The following is a 24261-nucleotide window of genomic DNA, read 5'->3' as shown; positions in this document are numbered from 1 at the left end:
CACATTTTGCGATTCATTTTTATATATTTAAGATAATGTCGTTTTAATTTAGTAAGAAAATGATTACAGTATGTAAACATAGCTACCAAATACTACCCTTTAAATTAAGCCGGTTAAATCTTAAATTTTTCACACACAATTTTTTACACATCTTTATTATTCACTCATGTTCATCTATTACTAATATTATAAAGAGGAAAGGTTTGTAATTATGTATGTATGTATGGCTTTCACGCATAAACAACTGGACCGATTTCAAAAATTCTTTCCTCATTAGAAAGCTGCATCTTCACTGAGCGACATAGGCTATATTGCATTTTCAAAAAAAATAGAAATCCTTTCCAAAAATGCAATAAAACCCAAGGTGTAAAAAATTCCTTAATAAAAATTCTGTCATCGCGTGCGCTGCGGAATCTATTCCTTGATGTACGAGGATGGTTCTTATGAAAAAAAACATAAACATGTAGGTACCACGGGCGAAGCCGGGGCGGACCGCTAGTCATTTATAAATTCGTTATTTTCCCAAACATTTTAATAAAATTCACTTTTAATAATAATCCAGCAATTTACTTACCTCTAGTCTCTAATCTGCTACAAATGCAATTTAAGAACAATACCTATGCCAGTGACGTTATATCGTACTAGCTTTCCGCCCGCAGCTTCACCCGCAAAGTCAAAGTAAAACCCGTATAGTTCCCGTTCCCATGGGATTTTCAATATAAAACCTATCCTATATCCTTCCGCAGGTCTCAAGCTATCTCTGTACCAAATTTGAAGTAAATCCATGCCTTTTTAAGTTTAGCCCGGACATACACACAGACAAACAGACAAAAATTCTAAAAACCTATTTTTGACTTCGACATCGATCGTAGATCACGCCCAAGTATTATTAAAAAAAAAAAATCAATGTACACTGTACAGTTTTATTGTATAGAATACACAAAATGCAATTACTTGCTTCCTTGGGAAATTACAGTGTCAATACTCAACCCAAAGACTTGGATGTTAGTGAACTTAGCAGATCATTTTTAGCAGATCAAAAAAAAAAAGGGAGTTCTTATCGCGTGCAGTTGAGTTCTACAGTTCCTGATACTTTTTAGAAATAGTACTGGCGTTTTACCTTAAAAAACGACATTTGAAAAAATGATCTGCCAACTTCCCGTAGTAGATAATTTTTAGCAGATCAAAAAAAAATGTGAGTTCTTATCGCGTGCAGTTGAGTTCTACAGTTCCTGATACTTTTTAGAAATACTCGCGTAAAATGAAAACTAGAAAATTTATTTATGTCATATTTCATCACGCCGTAGCACCATGCCGTAGCATCACGCCGTAGTATCATGCCGTAGCATCATGCCGTAGCTTCATGCCGTAGCATCAAGCCGTAGCATCATGCCGTAGCATCATGCCGTAGCATCGCGCCGTAGCATTACGCCGTAGCATCACGCCGTAGCATCACGCCGTAGCATCACGCCGTAGCATCATGCCGTAGCATCACGCCGTAGCATCATGCCGTAGCATCATGCCGTAGCATCATGCCGTAGCATCACGCCTTAGCATCATGCCGTAGCATCACAACGTAGCATCACACCGTAGCATCACGCCGTAGCATCACGCCGTAACACATGCCGTAGCATTACGCCGTAGCATCACGCCGTAGCATCACAGCGTAGCATCACGTCGTAGCATCACGTCGTAGCATCACGTCGTAGCATCACGTCGTAGCATTACGTCTTAGCATCACGTTAAGCCGGGTCCAGGTCGGGTTTTTTCAAATGTCGTTTGTTAAGGTAAAAACGCCAGAACTATTTCTAAAAAGTATCAGGAACTGTAGAACTCAACTGCACGCGATAAGAACTCACATTTTTTTTTTGATCTGCTAAAAATGATCTGCTACGGGAAGTTGGCAGATCATTTTTTCAAATGTCGTTTTTTAGGGTAAAAACGCCAGAACTATTTCTAAAAAGTATCAGGAACTGTAGAACTCAACTGCACGCGATAAGAACTCCATTGAGATAATATTTTAATATGGAGACGACACCGCCTACATCACTTATGTTCCACTCAACATACGTCATGTGACGTATGTGTATTTTTTAATGGTTTTAAAGTGAAACGCATCAAACATACCTTCGTGTGTGTTACGATATTGCACAAATAATACAAATAATACGGAAAAGTGCAAAGGAATAACTTTCATCGTTAAGTACCTAACTAGATAATAATTTTTAAAACTTAGTTAGAGCAAAAAAATGGCGCACAGATTTTGTTCGTGGTGTCTCCTCCATACGTAGTAATATTATCTCAATGAAGAACTCACATTTTTTTTTTGATCTGCTAAAAATGATCTGCTAAGTTCACTAACATAAGACTTGGGAGTACCACAACAAGGGACGTTGTGGCTTTCCCAGCTTGACATATTTCCGATAATGCTATCTTCGTACTAACTACGTGGAAAGAATCTTAATGAAGACTGCAATAGAACCTTCTAGAAGTTTTGGAACATCTGCTTTGTAGATAATTGCTAATGAATTAGAGACTTTTTCAACCGACTTCTAAATTAGAAGTTTTTTAATTCGACTGTATTTTTTTGGTTTTGTTACCTCCAAATTTTCGACTAATTGAATGGATGTTGATAATTTTTTTAAAGCTGATCTCATGTGTGTGATCCTCTTTAAATTTGGTTAATCCTATTTCTGTAAATTTGAGGGCGATATTAGATAATAAAGATATAGTGTATAGTTTAATCTTTTTATATTTATTAGCAATCATGTAACATTTACTTTAGTTTCGTTATATACAGGATATTATAGAATACATATCGTGGCCTGTAGAGTGTCACTTATAAAAGATTGGAACAAATTCAATCACTGAGGTGGGTTCGTGACTGGTGTAACGTAGGGGGCCACAATCTCACGATCTTTCCATTCTTTCGTTTTAAAAAAACACACGTCACAGAATTAGGTTATTGTGTGTTTTATATGGAAGTAGTTACTTTGAATTTCTTATTTCCTTTGTTATATGATTTAGATTAGAATTAATTTTTCTGAAACTTTTGACAATTTTCTTTTTGACAATTCCAAGCACACTTGAAATAGAAGATTTACGATGAGTCGTTTGATTTAAGTACTAAACTAAAAACTAGTTGATCCCACTTGAGTTTTTCCGTGAAACGACTTCATATGTATCGATACATCATCGTAACGATGTTCATGTAGGGCGGGTCCACATCTTTCAGAATATAAATGCATTTTACAGCATTCTTATAGTAATTTTCCATTATACACAACGATTAATAATTTCGAAGTAACCCCTATCTCCTGGGAAATTACGTTCAGTTTCAATAAAACCGAATTATTAATAGCGAAAACTAACATTACTCAAGTGAAACTTAGGGTTTTTATTACACTAATTTAGTTTGATGAATTTTCTTTTTCCTTTTATTATGGGTACTGTCTCGCTGGATATTTAATTTTTTGTAAGTCTCAATCGGAAATCGAACCATCGAACCTACTAAGAAGGCGGTCGAATGAAATACCTTGTTCCATAAAATTCTACCTCATTAGAAGAAAATCTCAAAATTTCTATGCCATAATCGAGTGCTTATGTATTACATACATTAATATTATAGCCTGTTGACACTCCACCCCACACTAAAAATAGCCCTTATTTTTATTACATACCAAATTTGTTCTCCTCGTGAATTTCACCTGTGTTTCATTACAATTGCGATGGCAACAAAATATTATACATAATATTGTCATCGTGATACAAGAAACACTAAATTACATACGAGACAACCCACTGCGTATTAATAGATAAATATATACCTTTGTGTTCTTCGTCTACTATAATTTAACAATGCCAAATAAAATTATTCCGCCCATTCATTATATTTTCTTGCCTGTTATTTTCATATATTATTTAAGTTACCTTGCGTTGCTTTATAGAATTTGCACAAATATAAAAAAATGAAGGTAGGAAGAAAAATTCTATATTTTTATAACAAATTTGAGTATAATCAAAGAAGAAGAACAAATTTGAGTACTTATTTAATTCATTTGTTTTAAGGACATCTAAACACAAATAAACCAAGAAAAATACTCACAATAGATTAAACCTTCCCAATTATATTGACATACCTATCTTAACTGGTCTCCCATAAAAACTTGGAAACATATCGTTTTCTTTTAATAAAACTCCACCAATAGCGTAATTCACAGCTGTACCTACGCTGAACTAAAACGTGATATGAAAAATACATCAAGCTCGTGGTATTGCGAAAACTTGAGGAAAACTTTTTGTGTATATCCTGAAATTATTAAAGGCTCTTTGAAATAACAATTGCCATCTACCCTCAAATTTATATTGACTGTCAATATATAAGAATTTAATTTCCAAACATCTACCCTCAAGTATAGATTATTGCCAACCGTAGCATTAACCTTGTTTTCAATACTCCATTGTTTTCCCGTCGAAAGCTTTGACACAAATTGTATAAACAATTCATATCCAACCATAAACACACAACAGTCTCAATTAAAACACAAATGCATTGCCGACCTCAAGAGCAACAGGGACAGAAAACATTAACATTTTCAAACTTCGAACGCACCTTTCGGTCACGTTACACGGGATTATAGGCTTTATTTTTAATAGGGAAAGCCCTAGAGTGGAAAGTGGGGTGTTTCAGTTCATTACAAAATGAAATGTGCTTAGGTATCGGTATAGTGAAATGGCGCATGCGCGAAACGTACCCCATACGTCAGTGCCGCTATAGCCGCCGAGGGAGGCGCACGCGGTCTGCCGCGAGCCGGGCGCCGGCCCAAAATTCAAATATGTAATAGTGACCGTTAAAACTACGGGTTTAAAACTTAGTTGCGTACAAATAATCGAGTATCATAGAGAGTTGTACTGATCGTTATAGTATGTGAATCGATATTTTTTCTGAATTTTTAATATTGCAGTGCGGCAGTGGCGTGTTTCGGAACAAATGCGAGTGAAAACTGCTACCCTTTAATTTTGATACAGGTTTGTAAATTAAATGGCCGAGTTGCGTGTGTCTTTAGCTAGTTATACTAAAGGTTTATGAAACCCATAGATATTTATCAGTTTTGATGTACTTCGACCGCGATGTTTTGAGGCTTTATAACATTTTATTCGAACGAAAGTTATTACATTTTAATTGCGTAGCCTTGACATAGTTTTTAATACGTTTGATATCACCAGCCTATTATTGTAGGTAATCGTTACTTTTTAGTATTATTTTACTGGTCATTTATTTCAATTATTTTAACTAACAAAGTAATTGACAATGAAATAACACATGTAAAATATAGTAATTTCACGATAACAATGGCGTTTAAATAATTGATTTGTAAGAAATATTTTAATAGGTAGTAGATATCAATCGAAGATAACCACGGATTGTAAATACCGGAATGTATTTTGTAAGCGAGAATTAAGACCACCTTCATCAAAATACAAAGCTTTTCTGTAATAAAAGCGAATCAGTTTTCCTTTTTTATTAACTACCTACTTCACATAAAAGTTTCATTTGTAGAGGAAAATATATGGAAATAAATACCTGTCAAATACTGAAGAAGTTTCAAATAATTGCCTCCATTTCCATAATAATTTACTTCCAATAATAATTCTACGAACATACGACATTACAATCGTTTTATTATTCTTCAAGGTAATAGATAGATACGCATCAAAGAAAACATAAAACGTATGATTGATGTTTTATTTGTTTGTGGAATATTTCGATGCGTCAATTTGTTATTTATTGGAATCCCAGACATTTATAAATTAAAGATTTTAACGGATTTTAAACGCGTTTTATTCATTACTAGCGACCCGCCCCGGCTTCGCACGGGTGCAATGCTGATACTAAAATATACACTACAGAAAAACGGTGAACGTTGTATATAAAAACATAGCGGCCCGCTCCGGCTTCGCACGGGTATAAAATATATAGTCCCGCAATTTTTAAAATCTGTAATATCTTCGAAAATATTCACTTAAATCATACGGTGTAAAGGGCCATATAGATCTATATTAAATGAACAATGTATTCAAGGTATTTAATTGGTTAAGGATTAATGCTGTATTGGTTAAAGTCGCTTCGAAAATTAGCCATTATTTGTCGTAAAAAGTAAATGACAAAAAAAAGTTATTGTGGGTTATCCATAAGAGATAGACATATACCATCGCGGACTTTTCTGTAGACCTTTTCAATGTGTATAATACTTAGTACATTATTTTGATAAAACTCGTAGGGTGAAGCCTGCGTTTGCAATGTAAGCGGAAAAAATGTAATTTTTTACGACATCACATTAGAAACCTCAAAAATAACAGTACTTCTCCACTATTTATTGGATGTCATTATACATATAAACCTTCCTCTTGAATCACTCTATCTATTAAAAAAAACCGCATCAAAATCCGTTGCGTAGTTTCAAAGATTTAAGCGTACAAAGGGACATAGGGACATAGGGACAGGGAAAGCGACTTTGTTTTATACTATGTAGTGATATTCATTCCCATACATATCTAAATTTGAAAACTCACACACCAACAACCAAGAAAATTCCTTGTTTTAGTAAACTAATAATAAAACTATAAGAAAGTTAATATTATGATAGAGGAATCTCGATTTATTTCTTCTTCTAATCTTTGTTCCAAATAAACTTTCAGTAATAGTATTTAATTCAAATAAATACTGTATCCGAAATACCTCTTATTTACTTATAGCGTCCGTGATATTATGCGAACGCAATCAGGATGTATAAAGTAAATTATAAACCAATATTATTACTTGTAGTCTATTCTAAAACAAAACGCTTACCTAAGAGAGATAAAAATAACAGTAGGTATTATAAATTGAAATCGTTCTTGAAACTGTAAGTTTAAATAAGTATTTTTGAATTCTATAAAAGATAACAATAAAGAAACGTTTTAACAGAAATCAAGAGTATAAGAAGATACATTAATACACCAGTTTGTTACCTATATTTAAAAAAAATTGAAATATGATTCTGTATATTCATAAATGATAAGGAAGGTAGGTATATATGAAAACCATGGAACTAGTATCAAGACTGTTTATTTAAGAGGTATGTATGGCTCGTTTATTACAAGACTCACATAAATGTACGGTGCTCTAAATAGCCAATTAAATTAGGAATTTCATGAATATTTTAAGTATAAAAGGGCCCTCCCTTTTATTTCTTTTCTAATAAGCTTTCAGACATACCCTGAAAATTAATTATTTAAAACCTAATTTCAGAATCGATCAGACCAGTGTGTGTTAATATCTAGGAGCAGCGGTATTAATTTTAATTTAAATATTTAAGAAAAATTGTAAATTAGTAAGGAGTAAAGAAATATTATTATTATCTTCTGTTACTAGATTTTACTACGTATATATTTGGTTAAATATTTGATTCGATGTCCCCGAATTTCATTATTTTGTGCTGTTTAATCGATAGCTGGTAGTGGATTTTCTTAACAAACTGCTTTTCTTTTCCAACAAAAATGCGTAGTTTTTGTGAAAATCGAAAATGAAAATTATTTTTTTTAAGGTTATTTTTGTACTAAAAACGACACTTTTATACCATTGTCGTATTAAAACTTCTAGTAATCTCGCACACAGGCAATATTTTTAAATATAATGCCGTATTATTAATTTATTTATAACAATTTCTTAAATTATATTACCTGGAAAATGTAAGTTTGTATTTACCACGTATTTACGACATGCCATTATAGATAATAAATGTTATATGACGCGTTCACAATTGTAGATAATAAATATAATTCGAAAGTGATTTTTAAAATGAATTTGTCAAAAATAATTTTAAGGACAGCGCTAGTCGTCCGCTAAACGGATGAATAAAATAAATTAGTTGTCCGATTACCGGATGAATAAAATAATAATTCTTTAGAGAACTGCCGCACGTATTATAGGTTTTTTGTGGGGGGAGGAGAGGGGGGAGGAGGGCACACGTAGGTATTTGATTTTTTTTGCGCGTCGACGGAGCCCCGCTTCGCGGGGCTCCTATTTCTGTGTAGTTTTTTTTTTAAGAAACCTAACCTAACCTAACCTAACGGCTAACCTAACCTAAACTTGATTTTTTTTTGCGCGTCGACGGAGCCCCGCTTCGCGGGGCTCCTGTTTCTGTGTAGTTTTTTTTTAAGAAACCTAACCTAACCTAACCTAACGGCTAACCTAACCTAAACTTGATTTTTTTTGCGCGTCGACGGAGCCCCGCTTCGCGGGGCTCCTATTTCTGTGTAGTTTTTTTTTAAGAAACCTAACCTAACCTAACCTAAAGGTTTAGGTTTAGGTTAGGTAACCTAACGAATTGAGGGCGAATATCTCGGCCATTTTTGATTTTAGAGAAAAGTTGTTCCTATAAAACATGCTTATATTAGCGTAATCTTTACGATAAAACAATAATAAATAGGTGTTATAATGACACCAACTCCATCAAAAATTTTCTAAGTCCTGAGCCCCCTTTGCTTTAGTCCAACCCAACTAGCTTTAGTGTTAAAAGGTTATCTAGTAATCCGAATAATCGGACGATAAAATTATTTTATTCATCCGGTAATCGGACGACTAATTTATTTTATTCATCCGTTTAGCGGACGACTAGACACTTCGTAATTTTAATTTAGATAGCATTTGATAATAACAAAAATTTTACGATACATAAATAAAATACAAACAGGTTGTTTAAACCTACGTAGTTTTTTTTTGTTTGAGTGGGAATCGCCCTAAAGTCGCTTCTGGCACTCGCCGGCCGCTGCCGCGGCACGCTCGCTTCGCTCGCTCGGCTCGTGCGGCAGTTCAACAGTTAACCTAACACGCTCGTCGCTTCGCTCCTCGCTACCTATTTGAATACTAAAAGTAAAAGTTAATCGATTTTTAAAACTAAAGCAAGTGAGCTATAAAAAAAACATTAAAAATTAAAATGTATCACTTATACTCTATGATAAGTTAGTATATTTGTATTGCTAATCTGTGATCTGCGTCATATTAACTAATCTGTGTTATCTGTGGCTTGTTGTGAATACAAAATATGGAACGATTTTTGGCTATACTAAATTGTTAAAATACTATTTTGACAAAATAAATTGTAATATGTAAATAAAGTAATAGGTACGTAAATATATTTAAAAATAATGCGTGTGAGTGTGATAATTAGACATTTTGATACTATAATGGCTTAAGATTTTACTTTAAGTTGCGTTTTTAGTACAAAAATAACCTTAAAAAATATCATTTTCAATTTCGATTTTCACAAAAACTACGCATTTTTGATGGAAAAGAAAAGCAGTTTGTTAAGAAAATCCACTACCAGCTATCGATTAAACAGCACAAAATAATGAAATTCGGGGACATCGAATGTAATATGCAGCCATATATTTTGACAAAGTGTTATATAGCGATAATTGCCTTAATGTTATCTGTACGTATGTGTATTCTAAAGTGGATTGATATTAATATTTTTAATAATCGTTTGATCTGTTGTAGACTGTAGTACTCGTAGTAGAAACATGCAATACTGCATAACCTACAGCTACTCCGATTAAAAATGCATTTGTCAAATCTTCATATATAAAAAAATTCGTGGTCTTATGATTCAACTATCGAACACCACATCTACAACATAGCTGAAATTATCACCAGTTCGTTACACTAATTACGGGAGACCGTCAAGGGAAATCCATTATCTATAATCTAACCTGATTTCGATGTCGTCTATTAATAGTTTCCTCATCATCTTGTCCACTTGTTTACTTTTAGATATGTATCAATACCTACTATCTTTAACCCGTGACATCTCTCGCCTTAGACCCCTGATTTAAAGCAACATAATATTTTAAAAGTATGCGCATTGTGCAATCCACAATAATTATGTTTGTGCCAAATTTTATGTAGATACAATCAATTAACATCTACCCTCACAAACATTCAAAATTAAAAATAAATTAATTTAATTACCTAATAGTAATACAGTCAGCGATATTTTACTGTTCCAGGTACATTGAGTTCCAGAAATTAAAATCTAATAATCAACAAGAAAGGTGACGCAGCACTCAAAAACGGATGAAAGGGATAAACTAAATGGCATTTACCCATTCATTTTAATTTAAAAATGAACAGAATGCTCACAAAGACATTATGAAAAAGCAGGATGATAATTTCAAAAGAGCAGCAAGCGAATGTATTTTGGCAGCGGGACTAAACCTATTACTTGTTCTTTTTTTCCTGAATGCCAAAAAGTACATGATACAGGTTCAGAATCCTTCCTATTTAACCCTCAACTACCTGACCGGAGTCTCTCAGACTCCAGCAGTCTTATTTTTGTCTATATCTTTACAAGCAAATGTATTTGAACGGTGTGCGTCCGTGTACCTTCGCCCCTCTGCCTGCAGTACCGCGCCTGAACTCGTCGACATCATACGAGCGCGCGCTGTGTTTTGGTGAGTAAAAAACTATGTCGTGGAGTCTGAGAGACTCCAGGTAGGTAGTTACGTGACTTTTTCATGAAACTTTTTTTTTCTGTTTTAGTTCAAAATGACCTCGAATGATAAAAATATTGATCGTTGGTTGGAGGAGGACCTTTCCTCGAACGAAGAGGAATGTTTTGATGAACAGCTGTCCAGTGAACACGAGGAAGATATTGAAGAAAATTGTGTTTTTCCCTGTGATTCTGCATAGAATACAGAGATGCAGATGCAGGATGTAGTTATGAAGCACCTGAAAAGTTGGCTATACGCAAGTACTGCTTCACATGTGACCCGAAAAAAAAAAACTTAAGACGCAGTACTTGTGTTTCATATATAAGAAGTCTACATGCCTGCAGTGCTCCTACACGGCGTGCTCAATATGCCGGGAAAAATTTTAAAGTTTGAGCCTTGCAATTTTATAAAAAAAAATCTTTTTTGCCAAAAATTTGTGTCACATTATGTTGATTAGTTACTAAACTTTAAACAATTTATGAAGAGAGTTCCTCATTTTTGTTAGTTTTTTTAAAGATCTCATTTAATAAAAGTGTAAAACTTTTGAAAAAATTTTGCTTACTTTAAAAAAAAGTGTAGTTTTTAAGTGTAAGCCATAAGGTTATATGTATTTTTTTTACTTTTAAGAAATAAAGAAGTGTTCAAGCTATAACATGTTTCTTTTAATTTATTTTCATTTATAATAGTTTTTGTTTATTAAGAGTTCAAAGTATGGGAGTCTGAGAGACTCCAAGTAGGTAGTTGCGTATAAGAAATTAGGGTCAGGTAGTAGAGGGTTAAAATTATATTAAGCTTGATAAATGTTGCAATTTTCGTCGCTTTTGCGTTTTTTGACATTAAACCAAAAATACTGTAATTTATCTAAACGCTAGCGTAGAATGTATCCGATAACTAGAGAACATTTTTAGCTGCTATTTTTCTAGCTGGAATTGAACTAATCTGGGTACAAAAAAGCTTTGCCGTGGAAAAACTTATCGGACACTTTTATCAAAACCTTTTTTACACAAATCACCTCAATGTATTCCCGGACGATCTCTTAGAGATATTCAAAGAAAAGAGGATATTTTTCAGTTATATTACAAGTATAGTCTTATATTATCTGTGGCTGTATACGGCACATATGTCCAAGAATATAGGGCAATGTTTAATGTCCTGTATATTGTAGTTTCCGCTTGGTTACATTTAAATTACATTTCTGATACATCTGAGCTGAATCCTGAAGGCCTATTGGAAATAGCTATTAATTCAATATTGGAACAAATGGATTTAGTGCCCGCAAAGTTCTTTTTCCTGTCTCTTATTTTATAGAAGACAAACAATCTTATGAAGGTTGGATGGAAAATAATTATAGCGAAATTTCAGCACTTAGAAGAATTCCAACAGGAAAGTTAACCCTTTCTGACAAATTACAAACTTCAGACCAAACGTGATCTATTGTTTAAAAATACTTGTCATTTGAACAAAAAAAAATTTCAACCCCAAAATTGACTTATAAGAATTCTTACAGGAAAGAAGTTATCGATTTGGGGCAGAGAAAAATAGGCATTTGTTTTCGAAATTAAAAACTTCAGGGCAAGCATGATCCATCGTTAAACAAATAAAACGACTAATTACCAACTTGTTCACAATCTCAACAGCCTGTCAACGACAGGTGATCAATCATAATATTTTGAACGATAATTACGTTGTATTGGCGCCTTTTGAATATTTTTCGAGATATTGCGACGATTCATTGTCCCCGTTCTATTGTGCTCGCTTTATCTGTTTGCAGTCGTTAAAATAGTTTCCAGAAATATTATTGACTGAATGACTGCTTTTGCTAACGAACTAGTATTTGTTTCTTGATTGAGTAATTGAGTATGTATCATGGATCAGCTCTTAATACAAATGTAGATATCTACGTATATATTAATTAGATTGAATGTGAAATAAAACAACTTTGGGTTATACAATTTGGCCAACACATTTACGAATTAACAATTTTGAAACGAATATAATATAATCCGTTTCCATGAACGCTTCAATTATACTCGTATTCTGAAAAAGTTTCAAGTCGGTATTTCAAAATGTTCATTAAAACCAAACATTCCGTAGGAGCCGTCAGCTGACTTTAAAAACAGATTTGCTCTTTCCAGTGAACGAGCATATTGAAGACTGATAAATAAATCATTCACACTTATATGATCAGTAAACAAGACAATCCATCAAATTTATGGACCCGCTGTTTTCCTAAGTGTTTTGGCACCAATTCCACGTAAAATTTTAGAAATTCTGAGCGGATCTATTTTTCAATATTCTTCGTTTCCTGACATTAACTGAGAGTTGCCAAATGTTCGATTTCGACTAAGAAAAATGTAGAAGTTAATGTTACGAAACTTGGAATTGATAAATGATCAGAAATTCCTAATGGGGGAGTAATAGATCCTACCATGAATAGAACTCATCATATCAAATCTTTTCATAACAAGATCAACTCATAAGGGGCGTACCTCATTTGAAATGCATCCTCATTACATTCACACAAGTGGTGACTACACACTGCTGACCCTCGACACACTTGAAGTGGCTCGTGTGGATAGCTCAGGAACTACTGGACGGAGTCATTAAAGATGCTGGATAGGGTTGCCAGTTCATTATTTCGGTATCTGTGTTGGTTCTTATGTATGATTATTGTAATGATCACGAAGATCAAATAATGTTTATATTTTCTTTCGTTAGAATTGAAAAGATTATTCTAGATCAAAGAATTTACAAAATTAATCAAAACAATAGTTTTTTGCAATACGAACAAGTAGGACGTAGCGCGTGATTCAATGTAAAATGCTTTGTTAAAAATAACATTTAAAAATATTTTCTATCGCGTGCCTCTGTCTTTACTTATACAAATATCTATATCTTTACTAATCTATACTAATATTATAAAGAGGAAAAGTTTGTAAGTATGTATGTATGTATGTATGTATGTATGGTTTTCGCGCAAAAACTACTGGACCGATTTCAAAAATTCTTTCACCATTAGAAAGCTGCATCTTCACTGAGCAACATAGGCTATATTGCATTTTCAAAAAAAATAGAGATCCTTACCAAAAATGCAATAATGTAACCCAAGGTGTAAAAAATTCCTTAATAAAAATGCTGTCATCGCGTGCGCTGCGGAATCTATTGAAGATAGAACAAAAAAATGTTCTACGGTATTATAGAATGGATCAATATCTACAAGAAAGTCCGCGATACCATAATATGTCCATCTTCAGTAGTTATGTTACTACAACAACTTTTTTACGTTTTCAAAGTAAATAGAAGTGCCGACAGTAATCAAACCATGTTATCCATACACATATATTAATCCTTATCCCATTAAATTATGTTTTATTATAGACTGTTTCAATACCAGCAAAATACTTTTTAAATGAAAAGAATTGGATATTCCATTCAAAAGATATAACGAATTTTTAAAAAGTGTCAATCTACAGAAAATAGTAGGTATACTGTTCGAGCAGGCTGTAGCATGCTGTAGTGCGGGGGTCACGGAGGAATTCTACCAATATGCGTCTTGACGGAACACAGTGGGGTTTTGGTCGGTAGGAATCCGACATAACCCACGGCCCCTCCCCCGGAGGCCGTGGGTATCTATGAAAGATTTCCCCACTAAAACAAAAAAAAAAGGCCGTAGTGCGGGACGGGGTAAAGGTGATTTTCATGTGATTAAAAATTAAACCTTTAGTCCGACCTATAGTAGACTTTTCACTGTAACGATATCGCTATCTATGCGGGTGAAACCGCAGGGCATTGCTAGTTATTTATAAATCACATAATTAGTAGTACTTTATCAACACCGATAAGAAATCTTTATCGTACAAACAAAATAATTGAAATAAATTCTAATGTACATAAGATACACCAGACTAAATACACAAGTATGAAAATCGTTTTTACATTCCAATTTCTTCATATAAGTAACATGTTATTAATCTACACCAATATTATAAAGAGGAAAACTTTGTTTATTAGTTTGTTTGTTTGATTGTATTGAGTTTGTTTGGCTGTAACTACTGGGCAGATTTTGATGAAATTTGGCACAGATAATCTTTAGACCCTGAGAAAGATCATATTCTACCTTTTATTGCGAAATATGTGCCACGGGCGAAGCCGGGGTGGCCGCTAGTAATATTATAAAGAGGAAAGGTTTGTAATTATGTATGTATGTATGTATGGTTTTCACGCATAAACTACTGGACCGATTTCAATGAAATTTAGCACACATATAGAGGGTAACTTGGATTAACACATAGGCTAGGTTTTATCCCGAAAATCCCACGGGAACGGGAGATACGCAGGTTTTTCTTTGAAAACGCGGGCGAAGCCGTGGGCGGAAAGCTAGTATTTTTATATTATGAAATTATTATATATTATGAAAGTAGGTATATGGTTTTCGTTAAAGTGTAAGTGTAACCTAATTACAACAACAAACAAAATTCAAATAAGAAACCTATATTCAAATAAATCAAATAAATAACTGGTGACAACCCTAGCACTCTCGTATTCAAGATTCAGGCCGTCTAGAAAAGATTATGTCGTATGAATATTCTGAGATATTAAAGTAGGCTAAAGTATGAAAGTCAGAACTGTCATTTACTTATACGTACTTGAAGATTTCTTTCCCCGTAATTAAGGTGTTGAGTTTTCAAGAATACTAAGGATGTGATTAAATAGAATTTTCCTTAATTTTCTTGATGTAAATGTTATGTGTATCTGACTTTGTGTGTGTGAGTTAGCACTTATGATTATTCACTTTAACAAAAAGATATTTTTGAAGGATCATTTCTTGGTAGAATATTACCTTAACAATCTAATTTATAAACAAAACAAAAGCGCAGGACCAAAATACATTAATTTAATAGGCAACTAACATAAATCAGTAGAAATTAACGATTTAAAAAAATCTTATATTCTCCTATTTCACGCCGATCTTCTGTGGGGTTTTGGTACTTTTTACCAAAGCATGCTCGATTCGTATTACATAATATGCATTGAATATCTTTGTATCATTCTTTAAAGCATACTTAAAAACAGATGCTTTCCATAATTTAGATGTATTTTTAGTTCCTCCTCATCATTCACTTTTTGAAGAGATCCTACCACGACCATAAACGTAATCAGTCCCAAAATAGCACGTAGCATCAAATTAAACCTTTACAAAAATAGGATGACCCAATCATGCATTTGGAAGTTTTGAATGTGGCTTACAAACATAAATATATAAACAATGTTCCCACGGCTCGCACATTAAATCTGGCTGCCACAAAAATGTATATTTGTGGAGTCGTAAAATGGTCGTTTTATATTCCAATGATTACCCGTTTTATTCTACCTGAATGGATAACCAGACTTTCATCTTTGTTAAATACGGGGTCTTGTTTTGAGACGTCACGTATTGGTAAAAACTCTGCTGCTGTTTTTGCATTTCTGACAAATAGGTGTTATGTATGACGTCATGAATTGAAAGGAATTTATACGTAACTAGCTAGCCTGTAAGTCATGTCCTTCGGAAGAACTGTACGAAAAGTTTGATTACTGGTTAAGTTTTTAAGTTTTTTCGATTTTCTGTTAAATTTACCTTAATTCATTATTTGCCGTCCGCATCTTCTGTTAAGTATTCGACAATTTATAAGAAAAAGATGAATTAAATCGACAAAGTCGTGCTGATAGAGAACTTGTTTTTCTAAAGGAACCTTATAGACAAGCTACGTACTAATTTCCCTTGTGTTAGAACAGATCGAATGAGCAAATACGGGCCGTGCTTCTTGATAAAAACTGAGTTTTTTTTATAGACGAAATAATTCTTACAGTCATCTCAATAGAGTTTTTGATTTAGCAAGCAAACTTATTAAGTATAAAATGGGCGAACCAATAAATTATTTATAATATACAAACTCAAACTCAAACTCCAACATTTATTTATTCTATTAGACTTCTTCTAGAAGCACTTTTGAAACGTCATAGGTACACATTTTTAACATTTACCACCGATATATTAAGTACTCAGTAGTAAAACTTTAAGTACTTTTCTCCTTACAGCACATCAAATCAGTTTTACTGATAAATTGTATTTATGGATGATATGCTTTCAGCACCCTGCACCTTGTACTCAGAATTAGTCCGTTTCCTATGCATTATTATGATTTCATCAGATATCACATAAACACACACATAGATCATATGTATGTGTGCTCTTTCTATCTTTACACTCGGATCACACATATATACGTGCACGTCACACTAACATTCATGTACATAAACTTACAAAGCTCAGTCGCCAACCCCTTACACATTCTGAGGATGATGAGGTCGTTTAACCTCTGCATCCCTTTGTAATAAAGGCTAATTATGCTATCTTGTCAAAAATTCTAAAAATAAAACTCACGATGATAAATAGACCATACACATTAAATCTTAACCCTACGACCCTCACATTTGCATAATTATTGCATGAGAGCTGTTTTCCAAGTAAGGGCCCTGGGTTGGAAATTGCTTACGTTCAAAATTTAATAATTCAAGCTACATTTAATTAAGTTACGTACACACTCTGTCTCTATAACGTAGTGTTTATATTTCTAGCAAATAGAATTATCTGAAAGTCGAACTGGGCTAGGGTTTTATTTTGTAGCTAACTTCAAAGGGAACTGACATTTTGTCGTGGTCTCCAATTTTGAAGCGAATTTCGTGTCGTAAATGGTTTTTTGCTAGTTTGTTTCCATCTAGTTTGGGGAAGATTATGAAAATCGTGAATTCGTTATTACACATCTGTCCAAAATAAAATTTATTATTTCAGAGCTCACGTTTGTAGAAGATTATTTATTCCATCATAACTCGGGCCAAGCGGAATTGAGTTGTCATCATGAGAATAGTTTGAATGTTACAGACTAAGCTAAATTACAGTCGTTGTTTCTGTAAATTCGTTCGTATTAATGTAAAGGGTCAGATGACCTTAATTGTTAAAAGTTTTAACTAGCTGTCCGCATCGTTTAGTCCTAGAGCTTAGGCTCTTAGTTGTCGTTTTGTTAAAGCAGTATTTCTCCTCATGTAATGAAATGCTAATTTTTTATTTTCTCTTATAATCCTTGGATAATAAGCTCCTTGTTCACATTGTATATTAATATTTTTTTACTCCGCTCTCGCTAACTTTATATTTATGTATTCTTTTGCTGGAGTAATTCTGGCATGTACTTATTTAGATAATTACAGCTTACTGTGGTTGTATCTACCATAAACATATTTATCGCTTTCGACAATGATATATATAGGTCAAAAGCAAAAAGAAGCTGTTTTGTTATAATAGAATAATATTTCAGGTTATCAAAACACACAATTTTAAACTGTTCCTTACTTATTAAACTGTAAAACCTTTTATTTGCTTGCACTAAGAGAACGGGAGTAAAACCATATCATTATTAGCATAACACAGAGCATAGAGACATAGAAAATAGTAATTTTCTAGAACAACGCAGTTTACGTACTCTGCCGTATTTACGACGTCCAATAAATATTTACTTTAACTGGATACTTGAGGTTATTTTTGTTTACACAGCTCGATTGGTCAGCGCCAATCCGAGTTAATGGTGTTTGATGATAATATATTTATTTATTTTAACGTAACCATTCGTACATCTCGCTGCTATTCCGTGGGCGGCGTTTTGAGTTGTGTTCTTAGTATAGGAATTGGTACTTCGCTTTTCAAGACAGAAAAAATAAATTTTGTATTATCTGCTAGGTGATGTAAATTATAGACCGATTTTTGTAGTAGATTACGATCTGGGCAATGCGCCAAAGGGTGTGGGTTCGATTCCCATGAATTTTAAATGTGTGATGAGCACTAGTTTTCCATATTGATTCATACTTTACTTATTTATTATGAACATACAAATTTACGTGGGTTTGTAATTGTTTTCCGTGGTACAAGCTTTATTTAGGACTGAATGAGGTCGTATACATGTAATATTTAGATAATATTTTTTTTAATGTGAATAAAGTTTTTGCGATTTTGATTGTAACAAAATAAGCAACAGAAATAAATATCTTCAAATAAAATAACACACAGCCTTTTTAACACAACAACTAACACAAACACAATAATTAAAGCAACATAATGATTTACAATTTTTGAGAAATTTTCCACTTTGAGTGTCACTCGATTCGAGCCTCAATATAAAGGTTATGAGCCGATATTAGGGCCATGTACGATAGGAACATAAAAGCTCTTTCCAATATCTCACCAATAATTTGACCCGACCCAAATAGCGTTAACGTAGTGCCATAAAATTCTATCGACAACCCTTTACCTATAGATAGGTTATCTAAATAACTGACGGTGATGAGGTCAGGTTAGGTTTTCTGTGTGGCAGATGCATGCAAACGGACGAATATAAACTGGACGGTTATTCTTAGTCTGGTATTTAATGTGAGTTAAGCAATATTTGTGATTTTCTGAGCATTTTCTTAGATTTTAGTAATAATAGGAATATCTTGATATTGTTTGACGTGAGAGAAACTGGAGATTTTGTCCAGAGTATAGATAATCCGAAATATAAATTCAATTAATTGATTTAATTTTAAACTGATATTTGTTAATGAGAAGCAAAACTAACCTACTTTAGTCAGAACAGAAGTGAGCAAAGTTTACAATATAACAACAAACTTGTACAAGTAAGTGTTACATCGCAATTACTGATCAATTACCAGTACGTATGTACATCGATTATTACACACTGTATACCATAATATGTAAACATATTACATAATCTATACTGCTAATATTATTAAGCTGAATAATTTGTTTGAACGCGCCAATCTCAGAAATTACTGTTCCGATTTAAAAAAACATCTTTCGCCCATTCGTTCGTTAGATAGCACATTTATCGAAGAAGACTATGGGCTATATATCATCAGCCAAAAGGAGTGAAGCAATGCGAGTAAAACCGCGAGGCACAGCTAGTATTTAATAGTTATAGTATAGTGTAAATTTTACTCATTATCCGCATGTGGGCGTACATGCAAAACAAATAGAAGCTTCAAATTATTTTCTGAAAGTAGTTACAATTATAGTCATTTGAAATTTGTGTAAATATTAGCTATGAACATTCTGCTCGTAATTTGGGCGTGCAAATATGAACAAATTTAATTCAATTATTTAAACTCAACAGTATGTATTTCTTAAAATAACTAATTGTATCAGTGTTCTTAATTTGTTTTTCGTAATTAATTTCTTATTATAAACTAGTGGCCCACCCTGGCTTCGCCCGTGGTACATATTTACGTTTTCTCTCCATCAGAACCATCCTCGTTCTTTAAGGAATATTATAAAAAAAAGAATTAACGAAATCGGTTCAGCCGTTCTCGAGCTTTGCGCTTACCAACACATTTCGCATTTGATTTATAATATAGGTATGATTAGTTTTGCCGTTACTTATTAGCCAATTTATCGGAACATTTCATACAATGATTGGAAACCTGATCATAGATTCTACAGAATCATAATATTACTAGCTTCCGCCCGCGGCTTCGCCCGCATGGTGTTTTGGTAAAAGGTAGCCTATGTTCTTTCTCAGGGTCTAAAGATTGTCTGTGCCAAATTTCATCAAAATCGGCTGAGCGGTTTAAGCGGGACAGCGTAACAGACAGAAAGCGCATTTATAATATTTGTTATTTGTAGGGAATATTCTACATGGTTTTTTCAAGTCAAAATAAAGACATAAAATAAGTATAAATAAACTTTTATTACAGGTGCCCCGTAATCCCCAGCTTAACAGTGTACCCACAAAAGCCTATTAAAATACCTCGGTTTAAAAAGTATTATATTGAGCCAATAGGCTTACTTGAAGCTAGTGGGACTTAAGATATTAAGTGGATCTTGGCCACTCGCTTTCAATCTTCTATAATATGTTGACTTGAAATTGGCTTTCGAACTTTTTAATTATGCTTAAAGTTGCGATTGGAAATGTTTTATCAAAGCATCGAATTATTTAAAACGAAACTGCCAAATATTTAAAATTTCTTTGACTGTTTATGGTCGTTGATAATGTAATTCGATAAGTAAATACAACGAGCAGTAGGTATTCGGTTTCAGTTCTTCAATAAAATATTCATTCATTCTATAAAATAACGTTACCCAATAATTTTAAAGTTGGTTAAAATTAATCACATCTTGTTATAATGGTATAATTTTAAGATAACAATTTAAATCTACAATCCACTTGGACTGAAGTTTATAAAGAAAAATTACAATAGGGAATCTATTGATTTATATTATATTACTCTTTAAAATGTATTTTCTTTAGACCAATGGATTTATAATATCTGTACGTATTATGTAGAATCATACCGGCTTTCAAACTACATAGGTACATTTATTTATTGGAAAAAAAGCTCCAACAAACACACTTTTGAATCCAAATACATAGCCAGTGGTTCGGGAAGTACCTACAGGGAAAAAACCTCATTACATATTCAAACATATTGAGGAAATAACCTTTGTAAAGTACTATGACAATATCGATAAAATTAAATAGAAAAGCCCCCACGAGCTCTTCTGATAAGCGGATAACAAAGTGACCTTTTCACCAAATATACTGCTGATATACTAAGGCTTACTGATATAGCGGAAATGGGTATTGTGGTAGATTATGTTTAGTTAACGTTATCACGTTAAAAAGGTTACAAAAGGTCACCGACTTACACATGGCGATGTCATTACCAACCAATATTATTAATTAAAAACTTTCTTTTTCAAATAACTATAACGGTCAAAATTTTAATTGTGTGCTATTAACTTATTAGGGGGGTCCACACAGAGGGAGCAGCCTCGCGAAGCAATTGCTGCGCGAAGCAGCGCGCTTTCCTCGGCCGAGCCTCGACCACATAGAGCGCTGCCACATACTGCTCGCTCTGAGTGGAAACGCATAGTAAAACAAAATTCTACTTATATCAGAAGATACATAATGTCTGAAAAACTTAACGTGGAGAAAAAAACCGTATTCAATTTTTAATAAACCTTCATTCCTCGTGATAAAAATGAACGACACTGACACCGTAATAACTTCTCATCTCTTCAGTAAATGGAGTTAAAAATAGTACACTATTAAGGAAGTTACTCGTCGCTTAAGACTCAATTCGAATTTTCAATAAAATTTAACCAGTACAAATTGGATATCTCGAAAATGCATCTCGATATCTGTCACATAAAGATCTATAATCTTATCTGTAGCCAATAAGGCTGCTTGGTTGAGGAAATCCGATTCCATCTTTAATCCTATCAACTATACGCTGATGTAATCCTTATCGTTGTGGGAATAGAGATGAATATCGCATACACGTTTAGTATATAGGTGTTACCAGTGTATGAAATATTTATTCGATATTGAGTATTGTTACGAAAATATTCCGACTTGCTTTATATATTTTTAGAACCGACTGAATCTCACGACTTTATATTGTAGATAATTTACTTCGCTTGTGACGGAAAAGCTTTTTTATTAAATATTGGAAAGCAATGGTTTTGTCAAGATATATATACATTTATTCAATAGAGATATAATATAGATTTTATGTAGGTATCTGTGTATGTTGTCGGTTAGAACATAGGATATCTTTTATAGTTAATTCCAGGACATTATCATAATAATTAATGTAGTTATTTTTATCGTATATGATATGTTATCTTAACTATAAAAGTTAATCACTTAGTCGATAAGTTTTTATAGCAATGTTAAAAAATTCAATGAAAAAATAAATTTCCGCTTAAAAAAGCGAATGCATATTTTATTCAATGTTTAAAATAATATTGAATAAAATATGCATTCAAAAACCTTTACAATACGGTGTTAGTATATTTATCTCCGGATATAGATGCCATTCCCCATCTTCCTTACGACAAAGCCTTTAAAAGTTATTTTCCAGCAAGTAGGCCGTGTCAAAACATTATCACTGCGTCATACAAAGGGTGCTCCATTTATCGTTCGATATAATAAAATAATAATATACAATACAATTTTATGGATACTAGATAAAGTCAAGTCATGCTTTGACAATAAGTAACAGTATTTCATTCGAGACAAACGAGAAGAATACGTGATTGAAATTTAAAATAACCTGTAAAGGTTGAAAAGATCACCTGTAAAAAACCCAGACTTAAACTCAAGCCCTTCTTCAATTAGACTTTTTCGTCTTAACGTAGTTTCACCTTTTACCTACCAAAAAAAAATATTCATAATTCGCCCAGTACTCATACCTATCTTAATATACTATTATAAAGGCGAAAGCTTGTAAGTATGGATGTATGGATGTTTGTTACTCTTTCACGTAAAAACTACTGAACCGATTACAATGAAATTTAGCACACATATAGAGGGTAACTTGGATTAACACATAGAATAGGTTTTATCCCGGAAATCCCACGGGAACGGGAACTATGCGGGTTTTCCTTTGAAAACGCGGGCGAAGCCGCGGGCGGAAATCTAGTCAGCTATATCTTTGAGTATTTATAGATGATCAATCTTGACTTTTAGTAGCATTTACTCACAACGAATCCCAAATACACAAAAATGCAACTACCCTCAAAACCGTATCTTTTCAAGATCATAGGAACATTCAAATATACATATGTAAAGGTATACCCATCACGCAACCTTACTCCACGCTAGCGATCACGCGAGGACGTCAATCTTCGTGGAAGGGTGAGGTTCTGGCAAGAATAGCTTTTTCGTATTCAGGATTAATTGAAGGCTAGACTGACATTGTTTAAATGTTGTTCGACCTTTTATACATTTTTATACATAGAGAGAACGTTAATTAACGTTTAATGTACCTAACATTTTGCTAACATTTACGTTAAATTTTGGACTTGCGGTAAATTATTTAAGGAATGTTTAATAAATTAGCTTTTTAAATATTAGTCTTCTTGTTTAAATAAAATATTCTAAACTCTAAACGTTTATTTGGTTTGGCCATCTGGTTTCCATAACACAAGCGAAAGCTTAGTATGGGATCAGATAGTGCCGTGTGTGAAAATTGTCCTGAAATATTTATTTATATATTTAATTTATGTAATTCTTACTTCTCTAATATTTAATATCCTGTGTATTCCCTGAAATTTCCAACGAAATTGAACATCATTAAGTTATTTTCCATCAAGCCGTGTGGTCTGTAATTTGTAAAGAATAGGACATAATGGACAGACATAAATTTACTTAAATATAATTTGCTCATTTACATTACTCATCCACTCACCCCTGTTTTGTCTGGATTTCCCAGGATATAAATATAGCCTTTGGGTAATAACCCTCCAGAATAATACAGACTTCTATAAGAATATTTAATATCCTGTGTTTTCCCTGCAATTTCGAATGAAATTGAATATCATTAAATCATTTTCTATCAAGCCGTGTCTGTAATTTGTAAAGCGTAGGATACAATGGGCATACATACATACTTAACTATAATTTACTAAATTACATTACTCATCCACTCACGGTTCTGTCTGGTTTTTCCAGGATATAAATATAGCCTATGGTAATAACCCTCCGGAATAATAAAGTCTTCTATCGGTAAAAGAATATTTAATATCCATCGAGTAATTTCAGAACTTATAGAACATAAATAATAAACGATCTTATTTCTAGGGCATAAGGTTTAAAATACAATACCCCTCACACAACAACAACAAATTGTTAGTAG

The 24261-nt window shown here is 33.2% G+C and overlaps 1 protein-coding gene across 3 annotated transcripts in view; it reads left to right on the top strand.

Moving 5' to 3' along the window:
- Positions 1–4762: 4762 nt before the first annotated feature.
- Positions 4763–24261, top strand: part of Shaw (potassium voltage-gated channel shaker cognate w) — an 81569-nt gene continuing 62070 nt past the window's right edge. For all 3 annotated transcript variants that reach the window (XR_016316911.1, XM_089705743.1, XM_089705744.1), the window contains exon 1: positions 4763–5028. The gene's annotated coding sequence lies outside the window, so the exon portion shown is untranslated. The remainder of the gene's footprint in view (positions 5029–24261) is intronic.

Source organism: Colias philodice, chromosome 17 (genome assembly GCF_061535455.1).
Source record: "Colias philodice isolate Cphi_HAF_F1 chromosome 17, ilColPhil1 Martin Lab GWU primary, whole genome shotgun sequence".
Classification (NCBI taxonomy): domain Eukaryota; kingdom Metazoa; phylum Arthropoda; class Insecta; order Lepidoptera; family Pieridae; genus Colias; species Colias philodice.
The sequence above is the reverse complement of the archived record's forward strand: the minus strand, read 5'-3'. Positions and strand labels throughout refer to the sequence as shown.